A 24,724-nucleotide genomic window follows, 5' to 3' on the forward strand; every position below is an offset into this window, starting at 1 on the left:
TTGACCCCATTTTCCAAATTTGATGAAGAGCACCTCAAGCATCTTAGGCAAATTTTTATGACATGTAGGAAATATGGCATTTCCTTGAACCCCAAAAAGTCTCTCTTTGGCCTTGAAGAAGGCAAGTTACTTGGCCATATCATATCAAAATATGGGATCAGAATTGACCCTGAAAGAATCCAGGCCATCCTCCAAATCCCATATCCAAGAAACATAAAAGAGCTGCAAGCATTCCTTGGGAAAATCAACTTCCTAAGAAGATTTATCCCAAATCTAGCTGAATTAATAAGACTGTTAAGCAACATGTTAAAAAAGCATGCCAAGGTAAGATGGTCCCTGGAAACGAAGCAAGCATTTGAAAGTATCAAATCGGCATTAACCCAAACCCCTGTACTCACCAGGCTGCAGTTTGAGAAAGATTTTATCATATTTTCGTTTGCATCTGATCACACAATAGCCGCTGTCCTTTTGCAAAAGGATGAACAGGGAGCTGAAAAGCCAATTGCTTTTTTCGGCCGAGCCTTAAGAGACGCCCCTTTTAAGTACCCAATCATGGAAAAACATGCCTATGCACTTCTTAAGGCCATCAAGGATTTCAGAGTGTACATTTTGTATTCACGCGTGATTGCCTATGTCCCACACGCTGCTGTAAAAGACATATTGACACAAGAAGGATTAGAAGGCAAAAGAGGCAAGTGGATTGCAAGCATCCTTGAGCATGACATAGAAATAAAACCAACCAAGCTGATAAAGGGACAAGGTTTAGCTAAACTGATGTCCGAAACGAATTTTCAAGCCTTAGACATTAACCAACTGGACAAAGAATCGGAGCTGGTGACTCCACAGATCAGTTAAATATTTCTGCAATGCCCTTGGTACACTGGTATTTGCTTTGTATTGTTAAACCTATGTGCTCCCCCAGGATTGTCCAGGACCAAGAAAAGATTTTTGAAAATGAAGGCTTTAAAGTTTTGTGTTATAGATGGTGCATTATTTTGGAGAAATCATGAAGGTATATTGCTTAATTGTTTAACCATAAATGAAACTAACAATGTCATGAAAGAATTCCATGCAGGTGACTGTGGAGGACATCTATACTGGAAGTCCACTTCTGATAAAATTCTAAGGGCTGGTTTCTATTGGCCCTCTCTTTTTGCAGATCTAAAGAAGTTTGCCATGTCATGTCACAAATTCCAAATCTTTGAGGGCAAGAGAAAGCTGTTACCCCTGCCCCTCAAACCCATCTCAACCGAACAACCTTTTCAACAATGGGGTCTTGACTTCATTGGAGAAATCCATCCCTCTTCCTCAGGCCAGCACAAATGGATCCTAACAGCCACTGACTATTTCACCAAGTGGGTTGAAGCCATTCCCTGCAGACAAGCCAATGACACCATCATTATCCAATTCCTTGAGGGAAATATCCTGTCTAGATTTGGCTGCCCTGAGAAAATCATCACTGACAATGCCGCTGCCTTTAAGTCCAAAAAGATGATCAATTTTTGCCACAGATTTCATATTACCTTGGGCCACTCTACGGCCTATTACCCTCAAGGTAATGGCTTGGCCGAATCATCTAACAAAAGCCTCATCAACATCATAAAGAAAGTGCTAGAAGAAAACAAGAAGAACTGGCACAAAAAGCTGGTAAATGCCCTATGGGCAGATAGACTCTCAAGCAAGAGATCCATTGGGATGAGCCCTTATGAGCTAGTATATGGCATGGAGGCTAGATTTCCTTCATCCTTGGGCATTCCTACTATCAAATTGTTACAAGAAATTCAGGCTGAACCAAATGACTTTCAAAGAAGAATCAATCAGACCATTCATCTTCAGCAAACCAGAGAACAAGTTCATGACAGAGCTCAAATTTTGCAAGAAAAGCTTAAAAAGATGTTTGATAAGAGAGCTAAGGCTGAGGATTTCAATATTGGTGACAAAGTTCTGAGATGGGACTCAAGAAGGGAAGACAAGGGCAAACATGCCAAGATTGATTTTTTATGGAAAGGACCATTGATTATTTCTGCTGTTCAGGGAAATAACACATATTTTCTCAGATCTATAGAGGACAGCACTGCTGAAGAAGGCCCTGTCAATGGCCGTATGCTGAAACATTACCATGACCCCTTTTAAGGGACATAATGCAGTTTTGTATATATCTTTGTACAATCTTTTTTGTATATGTCAACACTCTGTTTTTATTTTTGTATAAGCAGGCCGATTGTTTAAGGAAAAGCAGTAAATTTGTGAAAGACACAATTTTTAAAGCTCTGTTTCTACACCAGTTTTCAACAAAGTATCAAGAGAAAAAACTGTCACATTACAAGCAATTCATGGTAGAAAAGAACTATTTGCAGTCATTGTGCATAATTATCAAGCACACAGAAGAAAGTAGGCGATGCTGCACAGTTCACAGTAATTCAATTGAGGAGGAGGTTGTTCATAGTTCAAAGTTTTACATTTTTAGTAGCCAGAACAAATGTTTCCAGTCTACAGCAACAAACAGAAGATCAAGGCAGTCTGACCTGCTGTTCTTGGCTTTTCACAAGGAAAAGCCATCCCCAAGTGGAGCCACTGTTAGCCTCCTGTTGCAACAGGGTTTCATTTTTCATGATTGACATTTTTACATGCCAAATATGTCATACTTTGCAGGTTGCAGTGTTCCATATTTCCACAGGATGCCATGAAGTGTGCTAGTTCAAAGGCACTGCTGTATTCCAATTTTGATGAGTTGTTCCAGTTTTGAAGAGTTTTCATTTAAGGGAGGTCCAAATAGTCTAATCTTGGTCTCCCTAGGTTTCAATTTCCTGTTTTAGAATATAGAGAATGCATCTGACCAAATAGTTTAATCTTGGCAGATATGTAGATAGGTAGAGAATCAAAGGGACCCAACTGCTTAATCTGGGCCCTGGCAGAAATAAGTGTAGATTTAGATAGGAAACATTCAAAAAGAAAAAATTGTAAAGCTGGGTTTGCAAGTCTAAGTGCACCCAAATCAAAAGAAGAAAAAATGTTAGGTGAGTAGGCTGGGTAGGTAGCTGTGAGGTTGCAGAATGATGATTTATGATCAATTTTGTGTTACAAAGTGTTTTATCTCTTCAGATCACAGTGCAGACAGTTTTTCATCTGGAGGAGCTCGAGCTAGACATAACTAACTTCCCCTTCTTCTCATTTCCTAAGTCACTTACTAATTTACCAAAGAGGTCAAGATCTGCTTGATTCCTCTTAGTTCATCATTTTCCATATCATTTTCCTTAGTGGAGATCTGCTTTGCTCAAGGATTTCATATCTTTACAAGTTATTTTTCCCAAAATTAGCCTAAGGTCTCTTACCTTAGCGCCTGCTTATCATCACCATATTAACCACTAACTCTACTATATAACGCCCTGTCAGTTTTCCCCCTTCCCTTACTAAAAGGATGTATATAAAAATCCCTTATGTAAATATCCCCTCCCTGGCAATATAGCCATATTTTCTAAGTCAGGGAAAGAACAGTCCATCTGGGGCTGCCATTAGCCCATCCGTGTCTTGGAATTGGTCTAACACCTGGTTAGACTAACAGCCATTCCCCTAATTCTACTATGCCCCTGTTTCCACCCTCCCCCTAAAGTTGGGCTTGTAAATATTCAAATCCAGCCCACACAAACCTCCAAAAAAAAAAAAAAACCATATTTTCCCCTTTTCCCAAAGTTTCACCCCTGAAAATATTAATCCACGCACATTAACCCACATAACCCACAAACTCTGCCATTCCCTAAGTTTTAAACCCACCACCGCGCCATATTAAAATTGGAATATTCCCTGAATATTCCCGCCCCTTATCCCTCCGTTGCCTCGTCCCAGTCGCCAACCGTTAGATTGCCTGCCCCACAGATCTACGGTGGGTGGGCCTTCCTGTCCCCCGACGCGCCCGAAGGTTAGCGTCCAGGAGATGGGTGGTATTGCTGCCGTACTCCCGCCATGTGTCACCTCCTGGGCTGTGGCGGAGCCCCTTCTGAAAAAACCACTCATGCCTAAAGGTGGTGCACCACAAAATTGGAAACCGCCTCTTGCCCAATGACTTCACCCGCTTGCGTCACCCCCCTGCCCAGTCACCATGACACGTCATCTGCCTGTCGCCTCCTGCCACTGTACTGCCGAGTCACCTTGCCGTACTGCCACGTCACCTCCGTACGTGATGACATCATCATGCTGACGTCATCCCGCCACGTCATCATGATGACGTCATCGCTGACGTCATCCGCCGTACGAGGTCCCACCTGCTGACATCATGCTAATGTCATCATCAGTTTTGGTGCGAAGGGCGAAAATCGCACTCTGGAGCCCCGGAATCAGTTTCTGAGGCAGTTTTTGATGCGCGATTTGCGCCGCTGGATAAAATAGGCTGAAGTGGGGAATCTTTAGGGAATCTTTTCATTACGCAGCCCCCAGCAAGCCCGAAAGGCGCCGAATGACCCGTTTTTCTTCGCGAAGCATTCAGGAAGGAGCCGAAGACAATTTTAAGGAAGACAGAGCTGAACAACGACCATTAAATGCTGATTTAGCGCATAGCACATCAGAACAGCATCCCAATTTATTGTCAAAGAGTATCAGAGGAAGAAAAAGAGCCAAAGAGTATCAGCCGAAGATTTTTTAGGGGCTTGAAGCACCTGTACGTTGATGAGCCCCCCAGAAAGTCAAATCAAGAGGCGTAAGCCCATCCTTGCCCTCAAATCACAGTTAAAGCTTTAAATGCATACGGACAACAAAGAAGCAGAAACCCATACACATTTATTTCAGAAAACACTGCACCAAGCCACCGAGGACAAGCACATTCACTTCATTTGATACGGTAGTCCTCAGCGCAGCCAAAGATATTTTTATGTATTTATTGCAGATAGGATTAGGTCAAATTAATTATTCTTTAGGACCTGATTAGGTCAAGTTGTAATAAAAGCAGTTGTAGAGAGTTTTTCCCTATATATATCACTCTCTACATTGTTTCAAGGGTTGGTCAATTGAGAATTTTCACTAGAGACTCACATTGTACACCTGAGTTTTTTCTATAACCAAAGATTGCTGAAAGCTTGGAGAGCAAACTGCCTGTTGTTAATGAATGTTTTGAAGAAATGAAGATGGAATTCTTGTGCTGCAGCCTGAAACAATAAGTGCATCTTACCTCTGTTTTATTGTTTACCACTATCTAAATAGCATAAAGAAAGAATAGCTTAGAATTTGTTTAAATACACTCTATGCTCATTTTCTGCTATTTCCTTATGTTTTCCTCTGAATGAATTGGTTATGAATATGAATTCCTCCTGGCTCATATTTACCCCTATTCACCTATGTTTGCCAATTATCTAGGGATTCTTAAATGCCCCTAGGTAGAGCTCTGTTACCTACATCTGTTAAGATGATTGAGAGATTCTTAACTGCCTCTTGTTACTTAGCATTCTTTCCATCATTTAAACCTGAAACATTGTTTCATGCGTAGCTATCTTGCTCCATTTTCCCTTATTGTGACCAAGGAAATGCACCAACAGTCCTCCTCCTCGACTCCACGCCCAATGGTTTGAAACACTCAGACTGTGCTATGCCTCTCTACCTGAAACATCAATTTTGCCACCAAAACAGAACAAAAAACCCCTGAACTCAATAGCTAGCCTAAGATCATTTTCAACAAAGCTAAATCCCAAAGAGAGAGCCCTCTCTGATTGCAGGTGGGCTAGAACCTGCAATCCAAAGTTGGTTTGTGGTTACCTCGGCCGTATCCCTTACTCCAACCTGGGGACAACCTGAGTGATAACAAGTTGAAAACAACCAAAGTTTTGATATATGGCATAAATTGGATGGTTCCTTGGCTGGTCAGTTTTACAAATAGTATGTATAAATCTTACCTCTCTATATAATCTTAATTTCTCTCCTCGATAAACAGGAATAGTAGCATATGACATATCCATCTGTAGATTTCCACCTAATTTGGCACATCAAGACCTAGAAAGGAGCATTCCAAATTTGGGAGGGATATATGTGACAACAATATCAAGTACTACACTTTTCACTGGAATTTGGGTGAGGGTAACCACTAGATCCTTGATCAGTCCTAAACAGAGCACCTTTTTAGAATCAAAGGTGTACAGGTCATGGTAGGATCTAGTTATGTCGAGTTTCAAATGGTCCATGATAGATTTTGGCATAAGGTTGTGTGATGCTCCTGAATCAAGCATACAATTATACAACATGGAGTCATTTTTTTTAAGAGTTACATAGAAAGGAGGGACTATCTCATCTATCATGTCTGAACTAGGACCAAAAACAACTGCTAGTTTTCATCATGTAGACTTATGACATCACCTTCAGCATCAACCGAGGTATTTTGTATCCATTTTGTGACTTGGCTTTTGTAACCAGGGTTTTTTGAAAGTTCTGATAGTGGAATTGGGATCTTAACCCTCTCTAATTCTTTTTCAACATTAAATGTAGTCAAAATATTTTTACCAACTTGGGTAGTATCAATTGACTGATCTAACGGCTGAATAAGAGTTGTTTGAGCTTCAACAGTTTTGGTATGTGGTTCAATTATTCGAATTTCCTTTGGAGGTCTCCCTAGACCAGGCCTAGGCCTAAGATCATACCTCTTGTTTAATTCTTCAATTAGAAATTCAGAGAAAGCATGATATTTAGAGACCTGTGAAGATTCTTGATCTTCTTGAACCTGATTCTGTTGTGAGAGAGGAATGATGGTTGTTTGAATAGAAGAAGAATCCATACTATTAATGTCTTTAGTAATTGTCATAGTATTATCATTAGGTTTTTGGTCATCTATCATTAAAGGAGTAGGAACCTGTTGATCATTGCTAGGTCTCTGAAGAATTTGTAGTGGTGAATTTCTTTTATACTGACCTTGATTTTGATTTTGGGGTCTAGTAACTGTTTGTTGTATTGTTCTAGGTTGGGTCTCAATCTTTGAAATCCTATTGGGTAGGTTTCTAAGAAGAGATGTTATTTCATCTATTTTTGAGTCTTCTGATTTAGTCTTAGAGGAACTAGAGGCTTCTTGAACAAATTTGAGTTTTCTTTGGGCCTTTTCTTCCTTAAGTCTTAAAGAAGTTGAGGCCGCCCTATTTTCTTCTACTTCTATAGCATTTGTTTGCATATCTTCAAGAGTTCTTGAAGTTCTCTCTCGTAGCATAACAACAAAGTCATCATCAAAAGCTTTAGAAAATATAGACTTAGCTGTTGTTACAGGGGGCTTACAATCAACAGGCTTTTGTGATAGAGTTTATTGAATCTTTTGATAAAAATCTGATACTGGTTCACCAAAGTTCCTTTTAAGCTCTTCAAATTTTGTAAGGAAGTAGAGAGGATCCTTTTTCACACCCCACTAATTTTTAAATATGGTTGTAAGCTCTTCCCAATTTCTAATGGAAGTTGCTGGTAACTGCCTAAACCAACTCACATTTCCTTCAAGTGACTGAACAAACAATCTCATATAAACATTTTCTTGTTCAATATTCATGTTGTCTGCAAAGTCTAGGAAAGCTTGAAGATGGCCTTCAGCTGAGGGACCAGTTTCTCCATTGTACTTGGGAAGGTATTTTAAGTATCCAGCTGGGAATGCATCAAGGTTATTAGGTAGGACTAAGGCAGCATATCTAGCCTGTACAATAGGTCGGAAAGCCATGACAGTAGGTGGTGTATGAGGTGCTTGAGGTGTATGAGGTTGTCTAGGTGGAGTATGTGGTGTTTGTGTGGATGTAGAGGATGAAGAAGAAGTAGAGGGAGAAGATGGTGATTTAGGGGTTGATAAACTAGCTGGAGGTGAAGGAGGAGGAGATCTCCTAAAAGACTTCAAAGGAGTCTTAAGAACTAGCTTTGGGACCTGTAAAGGAATACCTTATATTGTTTCAAAGAGATGATTCTTATATATAGAGAAAGTTTCCTCAAATTGTTTAGAAGAAGAAGCTTCAGGTCGGTCAAAAATGGAAGGAAATGGATAGGTGTTAGGGGATATGAAATTTGTGGGTTTATATTCTGGTAGATCAACACCCAACTCAGATTCAATTTTAGGTGATCTTGGTGGTAATGTGGGTACTGGATGAGATTCTAATGAATGAAAAGGGTAGGCTGACTTAAAATCAACTCCTCTATTTAGAAGTTCAGCAACCCTAGGTGATAAATGAGAGTAATCACAATCAAATGGGATATTACTATAGGGGTCAAATGATTCTAATTCTTCAGACTGTAGGACTCAAGAGGAAGAAGAAGACGATTGGTTTCCCCTTTTAGAACTGGCTTTTCTTAGAAGCCTTTCAGGATTTGACAGAGGACTAACTATGTCAGCTTCTGAACAAGATCTAGTATGTTTAAAACGTGCCAACTTGGGAGTGTGGAGTTGCCAAGGTGAATGATTTTAACCTTTCTAATCCTTTAATCACCTTTAAAGGAAAAGAATGAATGAATATAATTGTCCGAAGGTAAACTAAATGAAATTTGAGTCCTCAGCAACGACGCCAGTCTGATGTTGTACCTCTGAGATAGTAGTAGGTCAGCTACCAATGCCAGAGCATCTAAAATAATTGTTTTGGGGTTTTTGGTTTTAATTTTGGAAGACCAATGGATGAAGACAGATGTAGAATTGAAGTAATTAATCCTTTGGGTTATACTAATATCTCAGCACAAGGTTGCTATAAGACTTTACACAGTGATATAGATAAAAAATAGTGGTGAGTAGAAGACAACAAAAAATATGATTATCACAATTTCTAGACTATAAAACAGAACAATCAGAAGTTGGAAAACCTTCTAATATACGTTCCAAAGGTCCAAGGTAGTATCCTTAAGCTTACACAAGATGCTGATGATTTACTAATTAGAGGGGATTAGCTAAACAAATAGTTCATTAATCCATTCTCTTAATAGATGATCACTTCAGGAACTTATAGGAAAAAATCGAGACACAATTCTTCCTACCTAGATATCTCTATAAGTCATAAGCATATGAAGAAAAACATAATGATTGATAACTTGAAAAATGCACAGGATAACACAAACTGTTTAAAACCAGATTTAGAATCCTCTCCTTTGTATTAAGGTTCCATAAACACTGAGTACATCAAGTGTCCTTAAAAGCTTCCTTCAAAGGTGATTTCTAGGTTCAAAGTAGTATAAACAGTCACAACTTAACAAGTAATGAGCTATGGATCTTGAACTCCAAACCATTAAAATATCAAGAAGAAATTCATTTATACAATAATAAAACTAAGAAAATATCCTAAAACTGTTTAAGGTTTATTCTAGGAAAGGAAAGATCTTCATGCAAGAAGATAGGAGCAGCTATTGAACTGCGTCTTGCTGTCCCTTTTATTCAAGTTGTGCTGGATTTGTTGGTTGATATTTTTCCCTTTAAGCTGCTAAATTGCTTGTATCCTTCATGCTGATTGACTTCTTCATTTGTTCTTTCATCTGATACTCTTTAAACTCTGTGAAAATCATTTGACCCTGCTGATTAACCTTTACTGTTTCTTTTTACATTTACTGTCCATTTTAGGGTTTTTACTGTGTTTTTCAACAGTAAATCCTTTTAGATTTTATGTCACAAGGTAAAGTAATCTGATATGATCTTCATATTTGTCTTCCAACTGTACACATAATCTTTTCTCTGTAAGCCTGGAATAGAAGCTTTACCTGCAAAACACAAAAATTGTTAAGAAACCATAGGTGTGAGAGGAGGTCTTCAATGGATTTATTTGAGCTTGAAAGGCTATTGGAAGGAGTCCATAGCGTATCAGAAGGCAAAATGATGGCATTATGGGTCACAGAGGCTTATGGAGGCTTTACTGTAAAAACAGGCGAAAATAGAGCAAAATGGTCATTTTGGCGTTTAAACGGAAAAACAGTCTTTCAATTGAATTATGGCGCAAAATGAATAGTGGCCGTTTTGTTGTTTTGTGGGGGGCGGTTTTCATCGCACTGCTTATAAGGCGTGGGCAGTTTTGGGAAGGTTCACCCAAAATGATTTGAGCTTGACACATAGCAAGGGAAGTCAGTGGAATACCACTTTTCGGGTGGGTAATACTCGTACGTAGAGTCAACCCGAAATTTTCCTAGGGCTGTTGGATTTAGATGGATTAGATCGGACAGTAGCAGAGCGAAGGAGTAGTACAGAGGGTATGAATGATTAAATATGGCTGTATTATGGCTTAAAACCCAGATTAGCGGTGTTTTTATGGTTAAACGAAGGTTTGGTTATTTCTTTGTTTAAATCATAAAAAACGATTTAACAAAGAAATTCTTTACAAAATGCATATGGCGGACTTGAAATTTTATGAATGTGGGTGTATATGATATTGGGTCCGGGCTAATCGCATATCGCAACCGCAGTTTAGCAGAGGACATCCCATCGCAAGGAATGCGATAGGCACCATATGCGACGTGGAAATAAACCATATATGATATGAGATCGGGTTTGGGTCCTAATCATAATCGGAGATCGCAATGGCGGAGTGTTAATGCTTAAGGTGGGACTCGTGATGGAGGCGGATGCGATATGAATATGGATTGTAATATATATGATATCGGGTCCGGGTCCATCGTTGATCGCATATCGCAATCAGAGGAGAGTGTATTCCTATGAAAGGCTTGCGATGCGATATGAAAATACATAGTTTTATTATAAAACTAAGGGTTTCGGGATATTTTAATAAGTAGTTAATGTATACGGGAAATGGTCCTTTTTAGGGGTTTAATAATATAGTTAGTGCTAATATGAAATATGAGCGGAAAAGGGTAAATATATGCGAAAGGGGAATTATAGGAAGAAAAGGGAAAATAGACCAAGTATAATGCCTTTTCATGGTTTATTTGCTTTTCATATATGCATAATACTTAGGGTAAAACACCTTTTGTGGGTTTTCCGGTAAAAAGGGGTTTTACATGGTAAAAAGTGATTTTACATGGGATTTTCACTTTTCCTAGCTAAAAAAGGGTTTTGACCTTAGGAAAATGGGTTTTTGTGGAAAATGAATGAATATGAATGTATGAAGGTAGGAAGGGGAAATTAGTGAATACAGGGATGAATGGGGATGAATGGGAATTTAATTAATTGATCTTGTAGACCTTGATTTGCTTTGTCTAATTGAATCATAGACATAGAAACATATGGTAAAACATGATAATGTTCCTTTTGTCCAATGAATCATCGAACTTCTGCAACCTTTCTCTACTTACCCTTTGCTTATCCTATCATTTTTCTTCAATTAATGGGTGCATTTAAGCTAGCAAACCCTTTTCTTTTCTTTTTATTTTACAAAAGAAAATTATCTAAATCTACCCTTATAATTTCTAAGGGCTCAGATTAAATTGATGAGCACCTTATGATTCTCTACTTAACTACTGATCTGCCAAGATTAAACAGTTTGGCCATATCTTTATTCTCTAACTATAACATCAAATTTAAAGCATGAAGCAGTCAAGATTAAACTATTTGACTGTCATGGGGTTGTGGCATTTACAACAAGCTGCACACAACCATTATTTTGCAGAAAGAATAATAGTGGCATTTGGACTTGCTCACTTTCAGAGTTTATTTGTTTTCTTTTCTTTCTACCTAACATTTTCTTTTTGCCTTGATTTTTTAGAGCATCTACCCTAACATTTTCTTTGATATGGACATCATCATCAAGATATATATTTTATTCACTAACATTTTATTCACTATTGTTATGTCCATATCCTAACTTAACATTTTTTTCAAATATTCTATCTTATCAAAGCCAAAAAATGCTACAACACAACGACAATAGTAATGGGGGAATCACTAGTATTATAGGGACATAACATGCCCCTCTACTTCAAAAAAGTGTTTTCCTCAACTCTTGAGTAGTTCTGGATGCTTCTGTATAAAATTCTCATCCTCCCATGTGGAATCTTTAGCGGATAAGTTCTTCCACTGGATGAGATACTCCGAAATTGATCGATTTCGTAGTTGTCGAGTTCTTGTTTCTGTGACTACTTCTGGTTCCAATATAATTTTTCCTTCCTTGTCAAATTCTGGAAATATTGTTTGAACTGGGAGCTTGACAGCTTGTCACCTATAGCCTTCTTTAAACATGAAACGTGGAAAACTGGGTGCAATCGAGAAACTGCAGGAAGCTCCAATTTGAATGCCATAGTACCAATATTTTGCAACACCTTGTACGACCCATAATACTTTGGTGATAATTTATTATCCTTCTTAGCTTGCTTGAGGGACATTTGTTTATATGGTTGTAGCCATAGGAATACCCAGTCACCTACATCAAAACTTCTTTTGATGCGATGTTGATTTGCCAGTTGTTTCATTCTATTCTGCGCCAACGTGAGGTTATCCTTTAAGAGTTGGAGAACTTGTTGTTGATGCTCGATGTGATGTTCTACTGCTTGAACCTTAGAATTTTCTCTTAAATATGATGTGATGGATGGTGGATGATATCCATAAAGTGCCATAAATGGGGTCATTTTTTCTGCAGTATGGAAGGAAGTGTTATACCACCATTCAGCCAGAGGCAACCATTTGACCCATTGTGTATGTTTATCAGATACAAAGAAACGAACATATCCTTTCAAACATTTGTTTACTATATCAGTTTTCCCATCAGATTGAGGATGATAAGATGAGCTATGAGCTAACTGAGTACCGAGACAAGAAAATAATTTTGTCCAAAAGTTTCTAGTGAAAATGGGATCTCTGTCGCTTACAATAATCTTTGGGTTTCCATGTAGCTTTTAAATTGTTTCCATAAATGCAGTAGAAACTGCACTGGCTTTAAATGGATGTGATAATGCACAAATGTGTGCATACTTGGTAAGTCTGTCAACTACCACCATGATGACACTCTTTCCTTCAGACTTGGGTAAACTTGTGATAAAATCTATTGAAACCTCCTCCCACCGTTGGCTTGGAATAGATAAAGGTTGTAATAGACCTAGGGTCTTAATTGTTTCAACTTTATTTTGTTGGAAAACCAAACATTCCGGCACAAAATTTTGAATATCTGATTTAAGTCCATCCCAAAAAAATTCCTTCTTCACCCGTGGTAAGTTTTTAAAAATACTGAGTGCCCTCCTAAGGGAGAAGTGTGCAATTCCATAAGAATATTTTGTTTGATTTGGGAATTCTTAAATAGGTATAAGCGATGTTTGTACTATAACGAATCATTTTTCCAGCTAAGTGTATAAGATGTACTGGAATCTTGTTGTAACTTTCGAATGAGTGCCCACACTTCTTCATTATTATTTCATTCCTCCCTTGCTTCGTTTATCCAATCTGGTTGGATAATAGAAATGGCGCACAACAATGCTTCCACATCCTCATCCTTTCTTGAGAGTACATCTGCCACAACATTTTGCTTCCCTTTTTTGTAGATGATTTCAAAGTCATAATCCAACATCTTTGTGACCCATTTTTGTTGCTCTTCAGAGGATAATCTTTGTTCTAAAAAGTATTTAAGACTATCATGATACACTTTTACCTTGAAGTGTCTTCCCATTAGGTAGGGTCGCCATTTCTTAAGTGCATGTAGTATTGCTAACATTTCCTTCTCATAAATAACTTTCTGTAAATACTTTCCCTTGATTGGACGACTTTCGAAAGAAATGGGTCTTTCAGCTTGCATTAAAACAACACCAATTCCATTGAAGCATCACATTACACAGTAAAGGTTTTTGTGAAGTTCGGCGTAGCTAAGACCGGTGCTTGGCACATTTCCTCTTTAATATGTTCGAAGGCCTTTGTTGCTTCCGAAGTCCATGAAAATGCATCTTTCTTAAATAATGTTGTTAGAAGTGCTGCTATTCTCCCATAATTCTTAACAAATTTGTGATAATACCTTGTCCACCTGAGAAATCCTTGCAAATGCTTTATGGATGTGGGGATTTTCCATTCCTTAATGGCTTTAATTTTGCTCGGGTCTACCTTAACACCTTCATGAGATACAATATGGCCAAGATATTCCACCTCTTGTACTCCAAAGAAACATTTGGAGCTTTTTGCATATAATTGTTTCTCCTCCAATAGTTTGAGCACCCTTTCAACATGTTCAACATGATTCTTCCAAGACTTGCTGTAGATTAGTATATCATCAAAAAATACTAACACAAATTTTCTAAGGAAGGTTTGAAAATGAAATTCATCAAACCTTGAAATGTAGAAGGTGCATTGGTAAGGCCAAAAGGCATGAAAAAATAATCATAATGACCCTCATGAGTTCTAAATGCTGTTTTCAAAATGTCTTTAGTCTTCATTCTGATTTGATGATATCCTGAATGAAGATCCAACTTGGTGAAGTAAATTGATCCATGCAATTCATTCAATAATTCATCAATTATAGGAATGGGAAATCTATATTTAATAGTGAGCTTGTTGAGCTCCCTATAATCTGGACACATGCACCATGATCCATCCTTCTTGTGCTCCAATAATACTGGAGCAGAGAAAGAACTTTGATTAGGTTGAATTATACCAACCTCTAGCATTTCTGCAACCATATGTTCAATTTCACTCTTTTGGGCATAGGGATATCTGTATGGCCTAATTTTTTGAGGAACACTTCATGGAATCAAATGAATAGCATGATCATGATCATGAATAGGTGGGATACCTTTGGGAGTCTCAAATACCTTAGAATGATTGTCCAAGACTTTTTGGAGATCTGGAGAAATAGATGATTTCGATGTGGGAACCTCTAGCGAACATAATTGCGCAATTACAGCTCATTGTTCCTTCTTTAGAAGATTTTTCATACCATTAGAGCTGATTATCTTTCCTAGTTTCCTTGCAATACCCCTTAATTCAATTTCCTTTCCGCAGAAAATTTCATGAAAAGTTCTTGAAAATTAAAAGCTATTGTACCCAAGGATTGTAGCCATTGGACTCCCAGTACAACATCAGCACCAACCATTGGAATGGAAAGCATTGGCCTATTCAATACATATTCTCCCATGGATAGCTTGATATTATGGCACTTTCCAGAGAAATTTATGGTTCCTCCACTTACAACCATCACTTGACACTCTGGTGCTAGATATAGGAATAAATTCAATTCTTTTGCTATCTTACAATGAATAAAATTATGGGTACTTCCTGAATCAATCAACACTATTACCTTTTTCTTATTGATATGTCCTTCTATCTTGATAGTTTGAGGAGTGGTAATTCCAGCCAATGCATTACAAGATATGGTCGGATTCATTTCTTCTTTATCTAGGGTTTGTTCCTGGAGTATATCCTCTTCTTTTGACATTTATTGTTCATTTTCTTCCTCCTCTTCACAATATATGTAGAATAATTTCTTTTCAACACACTTATGACCTTTAGTGTATTTGCTATCACAACTATAACAAAGCCCTTTTTCTCTTTTTTCTTCCAATTGTTGTGGTGTCAACCTTGTAGGTTGTGGAAGGCTAGGGGCAACAACACTTCCATCTTTATAGTTGTGAGTGGTAGGCTTCGCGGTTGCCATAATTTTGGTTTCCATTTTTCTTGCTAACCTGAATTCCTTCTCCAATGAATCAGGTTCCCAAAGGCGAACCTCATGTTGGATATTATCCTTTAAAGTCCCTATGAACACACCAATCCTATGCTCCTTTGGAATATCTTTTACCCTTATGTTCAATTTTTTGAAGTCCTCAATGTTCTCCATCATTGAACCCTTTTGTTTGAGATTTATCAATTGGCTAAAAAAGGTGTTGCTTTTTGTATCCTCATAATGTGCTATCATTTCTTCCGTAAAAATTGCCCAAGTGACAATTTGTTTACGAGAGCAAAGCCATCGATACCATACAAACTGATTTCGTTCCAAATATAAAGTTGCAATACGTACCTTTTGTGTGTTTTGCACATTATGGAGATTGAAAAATTGCTCCATTTGTAGTATCCATGTTCCGAGATCCTTGCCATCAAACTTCCTCATATCGATTTTTGGAACATGGTGGGTCTTCAATCCAACATTAGATTCTATGAAATCATGATTAACATTTATTTTGTTATCATCATGAGTTTCCTTTATTACCCTTTCACCATTAGTGACCATTTCTTGTAGCAACTTATTCAAATTTATCTTCAATTCTTCCATCTTATTGTCCATGCCATTCATCTTAGCGTCCATGCCATTCATCTTAGCTTCCATCTCAGCGTCCATTCCATTCATCTTAGCTTCCATGCCATTCATCTTAATTTGCATGCCATTCATATTAGCTTCCACACCATTCATCTTGGCTTCATTTACCTTTAGTGAAAGTGAAATTTGTTGTACTTGGTATTGTAATTTTGATATATCATGTTGCATTTCTTCCTCTTCTTCACAAGTCATGCTAGAGCTTTTAGGTTGCTTACTAGGTGTTTCCATTTTATTTCTTCAAGGCATTAATTAATGCTAATAATTCTTCACTATTCCCTTTGAATTCCTTCAAACTAATTTTTCAAACCAATCTTATGCAAAATTAAAAAAAAAAACTACAAACCTTTTTTTTACTTTGTAAGAGCTCGATATTGAATCTGTTGTATCTCTGTAACTGTGGATCTAGAATATCTAAAATCTCGTCTGGTGGTATCCCTTTGAATCCTATTTCTAACCCCGCAATTTTGATCAAGATTGGATTCTTCAAGAAAGAGTTATGCCAAATCTCCCATAGTGACCTAATTATAGACTAGCTCAGTAGAGCGAACTTGTATGACGTGCCACATACCTGAAACTCATACGTAGAAAACTATAGGCCATCCTCTTTCTGAAACTTCTTACGAAATTTCAATATGATTCTTAAAACAAAATTTATGATGATTTTCCCCAGGTCACCTGTTTGGAATGTAATTTGGGAGTCTGCAAAAACCCTAACTTCCTCAGATCATATCTCCACAAATATAGCGAGACAAGCTTTGAATTGTGGACCCAAAGTTCAGAACGATTTCAGCACAAATGGGTTTTTTTTGTAGCTTCTGAAATGTCGTAGAAAAAAAGTTATAGTGAAAATTCCACGATGACCTGTTTGGAGTAGCGAAACCTTAGAATCCAAAGCTCTGATACCAAATGTTATGAAACCAACTCACAAAAAGATAGAAATGATAGATCAACACCTTAGAAATAAGCCTCTTCAAGGGGGCAACCTCCTTTACATTACACAAATGAAAAATTCTTAGTTGATTTAAATGACAAAACCTCCTTTCTATATATAGGAGTCTAAAACAATATAACCAAGCCGATCTAAGAATAATAATATAAAGGCACAAAAATAATAATAGAGGGATTCTATGGGGCACAATAATAACAATATGGGGACAATAGGGGCACAACAATAATAATAAGGGACACAATGACAATAGTAATGGGGGAATGACTAGTATTATAGGGACCTAACAACCCGGATGCTATAGAGGCAAGAGTCGGGTTTCAGACAAATGTCACCGCGGAGCACACGGACACCATCAAGGACTACCGATCTTGGCATTAGTATGTTACTACTGATCAACATGAAGATGTTGAGGAGTTGGAATTCCATGGTTGTCTAAGTCAGAGTGATGTCTAGCATGGATTTCTCAAGCCATTTTGTTTCACATGGGTACATGTTCATTGGAATGTAAAGTAATGTCAAGTGTAAGTCAAGTGTCAATAGTTGGATGTAACAGTCATAGAGTAGGTGAAGAGTCATGACGGTAGTTGAACTATCACAAAGGGGAATTTGAAGGGTCACCCCACCCTTTTCTATAAATAGTCCCTCATAAGTCATTGTATAGGCTTTTGGTCAGCCAAGCTTCTGATAAGACTATCTTGGAGAGAGCTTGGATAGTATTGTAACAAGCCTTGGTTTCTCCACTGCGCAGAGTTAGTCCATCTCTTTGGAGGAGTAGGCGGATGTGTCTGTAACGTTCCACTATTGGAACTAGTGGTTGGACATGGATGTATTGTATGACTGGAACTTACACTTCTTTATATAATAAGAGCTAGCACGTTTCATGCATATGTTGTATTGTATTCTATGCTATCTGGTTTACTCTAAATGATGTATGTATTGTTCACTTACGCATGCATGTATGGAATATTCTGTATAAGTATGTATGAATCTTTCTAAAATGTGTTCTTGGTTTAACCATCACTTTGGATTGCTCTCTAACTTGCCTTCCATGTTGTGATGTATCTTTACTTGTGTGTTCCCTTCCAAGACGAGTATTATTACTGGTTGCTAAGGGGCGCACTCACCTCAACCCCCATGTGTTAGAACCTCTCATGCACCTTCCTTGAGTCACTGTAATTGTCACACCCTTGCTACCAACAGAGTTATCTTACTTGCCTCTGTGTGAAATCGTGGTCAAGCCATTACCATACAACCCACTGCTAGGACTCCTAAACCAAATGGTCTGAGGTCTAATTGGGACTTCTTACTGGGGAGATCCCCTGACATGTTGGTGGGTCCAACACCGTGAACACCTTATATAGCTTAGACCTTAGCCAATACCTTAGGCCAATCCCTTAGTAATGCCAATGGTATTATTGACGGGATCAATTATTCGTTTTCGTGCTCATTACTATGGACCAATACCATGGTAAATACCCTTGGTATTGAGAATACCATGGTACGGACACTGTACTTGACTTTGCTTCACCATACCCACGTATGTATGTGATATTTGTTCACAACAGCCACGTATATTTTCCTACAATTTACTTTTATCATTCCTTTATCTCAGAACTGACATTCCTTTGTCCAATCTCTTTGTCACATATGTACTAGCTTGTATACTCATCCTTCTACCACCATGTTGACACATTTATCAAGTAGGTTTCCATCAAGGACAACACATTAGTCATAATTCCAACACAGTTTGATATATGTTTGATGATAAGAACATTATAATAATCAAGTGAAATAGGAAGCTAATCAAGTTAAGTAAAAATACATCACAAACAATTAACAAAGTAAGAGAAATCACCTAATCTAGCTGCCCCTAGATGTCTTAACACCAATGACTCTTCATATTCCACACCTAAAATCCTTAGCGGATTAGGCATCCAACAAATTTCATGGTCTAGTAGAAAGAAAAATTTTGTTTCTCTTAGTACAACTGAGGTTGAGTATATTGCTACATGTTCAACCTGTTGTGAAGTTATGTGGCTTCGAAAGTCGTTTGTTGGCTTGTTTGATCAGGTGTTGTACTCAACCATTGTGTACTATGATAATCAAAGTTGTGTAAAGCTCTCTAAGAACCCAATTTTTCATCATAGGTTGAAGAAAATTGAAATTAAGTATCATTACATCTGGAATATTGTTCAAAGAGGAGTTATGAGGCTCGAAAATGTATCTACTGATGAGAAAGTTGTTGATGTTTTGACAAATCCACTGTCCTAGATGAAGTTTTATTATTTCAAAGAACAACTTGGAGTTGTTGAGAACCCCTCTCTAGGTGAGAGGGAACATTGATTGTATAGAATCATGTGATTGAAAATCTTGTTCGGCTTAACTGAGAGACCATATGGTTAGAAATATTGTCATGGATACTCCTTTGGGTCATTGACTGAGAAACCAATATGGTTAGGGAGTTTGGTTTTTGTTTTTGAGGCTTGAAGTGATCCTTGGGTCATTGTGTTTGACTGAGAGAGCAAGTGGGTTTGGTCGAGGAAACTGATTTTGAGTTCTCTCTCTTCAGTCATTGTATTTGACTAAGAGACTATATAGTTGGGGAGATTGATATTGAGTTAAGGATTCCTCCCTTGGGTTATGCACTGAGAGACCTTGTTTATGGTCAGAGAGATGGAACTTGTGTACTCTCTTGGGTCATTGTGCGTGACTGGGAAACCATTGCATATGGTTGGAGAGTTTAGCCTCATTGATTGATCCCATTGGCCAGTTGGGCACTGCCCTTGATGCCACTAAGTTTTGGCTTATTGGATGTGTTTGATGATATGTATCTTTTGTTATGATGGCACTTATACATCTGATCTCTCCCTGGGTTGTTGCTGAGAGACCTAATGATTGGTCAAGGATATTGATCTTGAAAAATAGAGATACTTGAACATCTAATCTCTCCTTTGGGTTTGTTGAGAAATCAATGCTAGTAGAATTAGGGTTAGATTTCTCTTTCTTGATAATTACTTGTGAATTATGTTGGCTTCTTTTACTTATTTGTATTATCCTTCATCAAGCAATTACCAAATTATGTAAGTATGAATATCACAAAAACAAAAAACACAAGATGTGGGAACTCTGCCAGAGAAAAACTCCTATCTAGGGGAAAACCCAGTCAAAATATATTCCTTAAATACTTTTTCATGAGAATATTCAACCTAGACACCAAGGAAAATTTTAAGGATGGAAAATTTTCTTGAAGTTTAAAAACATTGGCGAATCTCACTAATCCATAATATGCAAACTATAAAATGTTTATTGATATATTTGTAAAATTATTCAAATTTATAATGATTATATATGTAGTCTCTATATAATGTTGGCGATTTTTAAGGTAAAATAATTTTATATTCTAAAATTTGGGCGAATCGTCTTTTATAAAAATTGGAAATTGGCGAATCATTTTGTGGAAAAATCATGGAAAATTAGCCCACTGGGCGAAGATTAGCCCCTAAAATTTTCCATGCTAGACACATACCTCCTCCAACTACCAAGTCAACCTCCTCTTCCAGCAACTTCGATGTAGAATTTTGACCTTGAAGCAGTAGCACTTCGACCCAATAGATGGTAGCAGTAGCATCTTTGACTAGACAAGAAAAACCTCGATCTCCCAGAGATACCCAAACGAGAGAGAGAGAGAGATATCCCAAAACTTCGATTTTCTCTTTTCCTTCCTCTTTCTTCAACTTCACACTTCTTCCAGCCTCATTTTCCTTCTTTGCACTTTTCCATCTCTTTCTTCTGGATATCGAACTTATGAGTGAATAAGGGAGTGCTACAAATGAATTTGATCTCCTTGTATATATAGGCTTGAGGTCAGGTCGAATTTCCCTTTTTGAGTGACTTGGTGTGGATGTGTCAAATACCTAATTTGACTCAATAATAAATCTTTTTACATGATTAAAAAGCCCAAAAAGGGCGTCTTTAAATGGAAAATGACTCTAATGACTCAAAATAAATCATGAAAGTCTTCAATGGGGATTTTGACCTAAAACATGATGACCCAAGCATAAAAACCATGCTTTAATAAGTCCTTATGATGATGATGATGATGATAATAATAACAACAATTCATTATTTTGAAAATTAAATTACATAATTTAACATCCCCTCCTCCCAAGTCCACCCAAGCAATCAACCAGTCGGGGTAAACATGTGACGAGAGAGGCTACTATAAGGGATTCAACTTCCTTGGTGATCTTAAGGAAATGGAAATGATAGAACATATCAAACAAACCCATCCACATCAGCAACACCACTCTCAAGAGACATGTTAGCCTCTCAAACATCATGTCCCTGAGTCCCATTGATGATTTAAGCCTATTAACCCGCTGGTCACTCTCATAGGCCTATGTTCTAGCTTCCCTGGATTTTTTTTAGTAGACTTGTGCCAACATTCCTGCGATTTGAGCCACTTTTCTAGCCCAGAATCCCAACCTCTGCCTAGATCTTGTTATAACCTTCAGAATTCATCAAAGGCATGATGACAGTATGAAAAAATAAAAAAATCAACCGCAGGGCCAAGCCTGAGCATCCTCAATAGGGAGTGACATTCTGTCAAACACTTGGCATCAATGCAACCTATAGGTCTAGGATGCAAGGCAGAGCATAATGACTGAAAGCACTTATGAAACATAACCAGAAGGATCAACACCTTCTCCATTGAACTGTTATAACATCAATTAGGCCTTGCATCCATCCATTTAACAATTACAACTAAATACATGAATTAACCATGACATGAACCAATCATATAACCATGCTTATAACTAGCATAAAACCATGTAAATATCAGAGACATGACAACCATCAAATCCACATATAAACAAGTGAAAAAGTAAGAGAACTTAGCTTTTATTAATTGTAGTCAAATCTGACCAAGTTCAGGACTTCCATGTACCACCCGACTGTAGACATGGTTGAACCAAATCTCTCTTTCAGGCAGTCACCCCCGTGCCATATTCCAAGCATGAATGTGCGATCTCATAGAACAACCAATCCACACATCTTCTACTAGGGCTGGTTTCTCTTCATTATATAGTCTTGAGAGAAGTTAGTTACGACATTTTGTTTTCTAGGTCTGTCTAAAATAGTAATATCAAATTCCTAGAGAAGAAGAAGTAATCTATTAACTCTACCATTAGTGATAATTTTATTCATGACGTAACTTATGGAAGAGTGATCAATGTCTACAAATAGTGGGTATTTTGTGATATAATGACGAAATTTATTAACAACATGCAAAACAACGAGAAATTATTTTTCGGTTAAGGTATAATTATGTTCAGTTGGGGTAAGGTTTTTTCTGTTGTAGTAAATGGGATAATGCGACTTTTCCTCCTTATGTCCTAACACAACTCCAATGGCTATATCAGAAGCATGAATAAAGATATGAAAGGGAAGGGACCAGTTAGGTCCCTACAAGATAGGGGTTGTAGACAATTTTTCCTTTAAAGATTCAAAAGCTGATTGAAATGTATAAGTCCAATAGAATTATGCATATTTAATTAATAAACAAAGTATGGGTGATGCTACCTTAGTAAAATTTTCTATAAATCAACAGTGGTACCCTACATATCTTAAGAAATTGCAAACATCCTCTATTTTAGTAAGGTCTAATTTTATCTCTTCACGTGACACATGATTTTCTAACACTATGCCCCTATTGAGAAGCATTTGACACTTTTCATTGTTGAGGGCAAGGTTGGCTTCCTTGCACTAGACTAAAACATTTTCGAGATTCAAAGTGTTAGGTCCCTATAATGCTATTGTATTACTTTATTATTATTGTCATTGTAGCCCCTTATTTTTATTTTTGTGCCCATGTTTTCCCCATATTGTTATTATTGTGCCCCATATAAGCCCACTATTGTTATTATTGTGCCCTTCAATTAATATTGTTATGTTGGCTTTGACTATATTGTGACCCCTTAGACTCCTATATATAGAAAGGAGGTCTTGTCATTTGTATCATCAAAGAATTGTTCATTTGTGTAATGTAAAGGAGGTTTCCCCTCGAAGAGGCTGATTTTGAAGTCGTTGTTCTATCTTTTCTTCTATTGAGTTGGTTGCATAACAATTAGTATTAGAGATTTGAATTCTAGGGTTTCGCTGCTTCAAACAGGTCATCATGGAATTTTTGCTATAACTTATTTTCTACGATATTTCAGAAGCTAAAATTAACAGCCATTTGAGCCAAAATCTTGATGAACCTTGGGTCTGAATTTCAGATCTTGTCTCGCTATAGTTTTGGAGATATGATCCAAGGAAGTTATGGTTTTCGCAGGCTCCAGAATTATATCTCAAACAGGTGACCTGGGGAAAATCATCATAAATTTATCTTTGAGAATCATATTGAAATTTCGTAAAAAGGTATAGAAAGAGAATGAACTTTAGTTTTTTGTGTATTGGTTTCAGGTCTGAAGGTCAAAATAGGGACACATGGCACTTCATACACTTCCGCTCAACTAAACTAGTCTATAATCAGGTCATCGTGGGCAATTTGGAATAACTCTTTCTTGGAGAATCCAATCATGATCAGACTTGTAGGTTTGGAACGAGGACTCAGAGGGCTACCACAAGAAAAATGTCAGACATTTGAGATCTGAAATTACAGAGATACAACAGATTCAATATTGAGCTCCTACAAAGACAAAAAAGGTGTGTAGTCTTTTTAAAATTTTTCATAAGTTTGATTTGAAAAATTAGTTTGAAGGAATTCAAAGGACACAGTGAAGCATAATTATCATTAATTGAAGCCCCTAAGAAAGAAAATGGAAACACCTAGTAAGAAACCTAAAAGTTCTATCATGACTCATGAAGAAGAGGAAGAAATGCAACATGATATATCAAAATTTTGAGACCAAGTGCAACAAATTTCACTCTCACAAAAAATAACAAAAGTTAATATATATGATTTAAAGAAAGGCATGGAAGCTAATATGGATGGTTTTAAGAATGACATGGAACTTAAGATGGATGGCGTGGAAGCTAAGATGGATGGTTTAGAAGTAAACATTGAAGATTTGAAGAAAGACAGAAGGTTTGAAAGGAGGTTTGGCAAAGTTGCTACAACAAATGCTTCCTAATGGCAAAAAGGTAGTAGAGAAAACTCATGATGAGAAAAAAAAGAAATGTTGGTCATGATTTCATAGAATCTAACATTGGATTGAAAACCCACCATGTTCCAAATATCGATATGAGGAAGTTTGATGGTAAGGATCCCATAACATGGATATCATAATGTGCAAAAACACGCAAAAAGTACGCATTGTGACTTTATATTTGGAACCCAATCAGTTTGTATGGTATTGATGGATTTGATCTCATAAACAAATTGTCACTTGGCAAATTTTTACGGAAGAAATGATAGCACATTATGAGGATACAAAAAGAAACACCTTTTTTAACCAATTGATAAATCTCAAACAAAAAGGTTCAATGGTGGAGCACATTGAGAACTTCCAAAATTTGAATAGAAGGGTAAAAGATAGTATATCAGATAGAGAGCATAAGATTGATGTGTTCATAGGACATTAAAGGATAACATCCAACATGAGGTTCCACATTTGGGAACCTGATTCATTGAAGA

This window comes from Pinus tabuliformis, chromosome 7 (genome assembly GCF_031772625.1).
Source record: "Pinus tabuliformis cultivar Carrire ecotype Pingquan chromosome 7, CPIR1, whole genome shotgun sequence".
NCBI classification, from domain to species: domain Eukaryota; kingdom Viridiplantae; phylum Streptophyta; class Pinopsida; order Pinales; family Pinaceae; genus Pinus; species Pinus tabuliformis.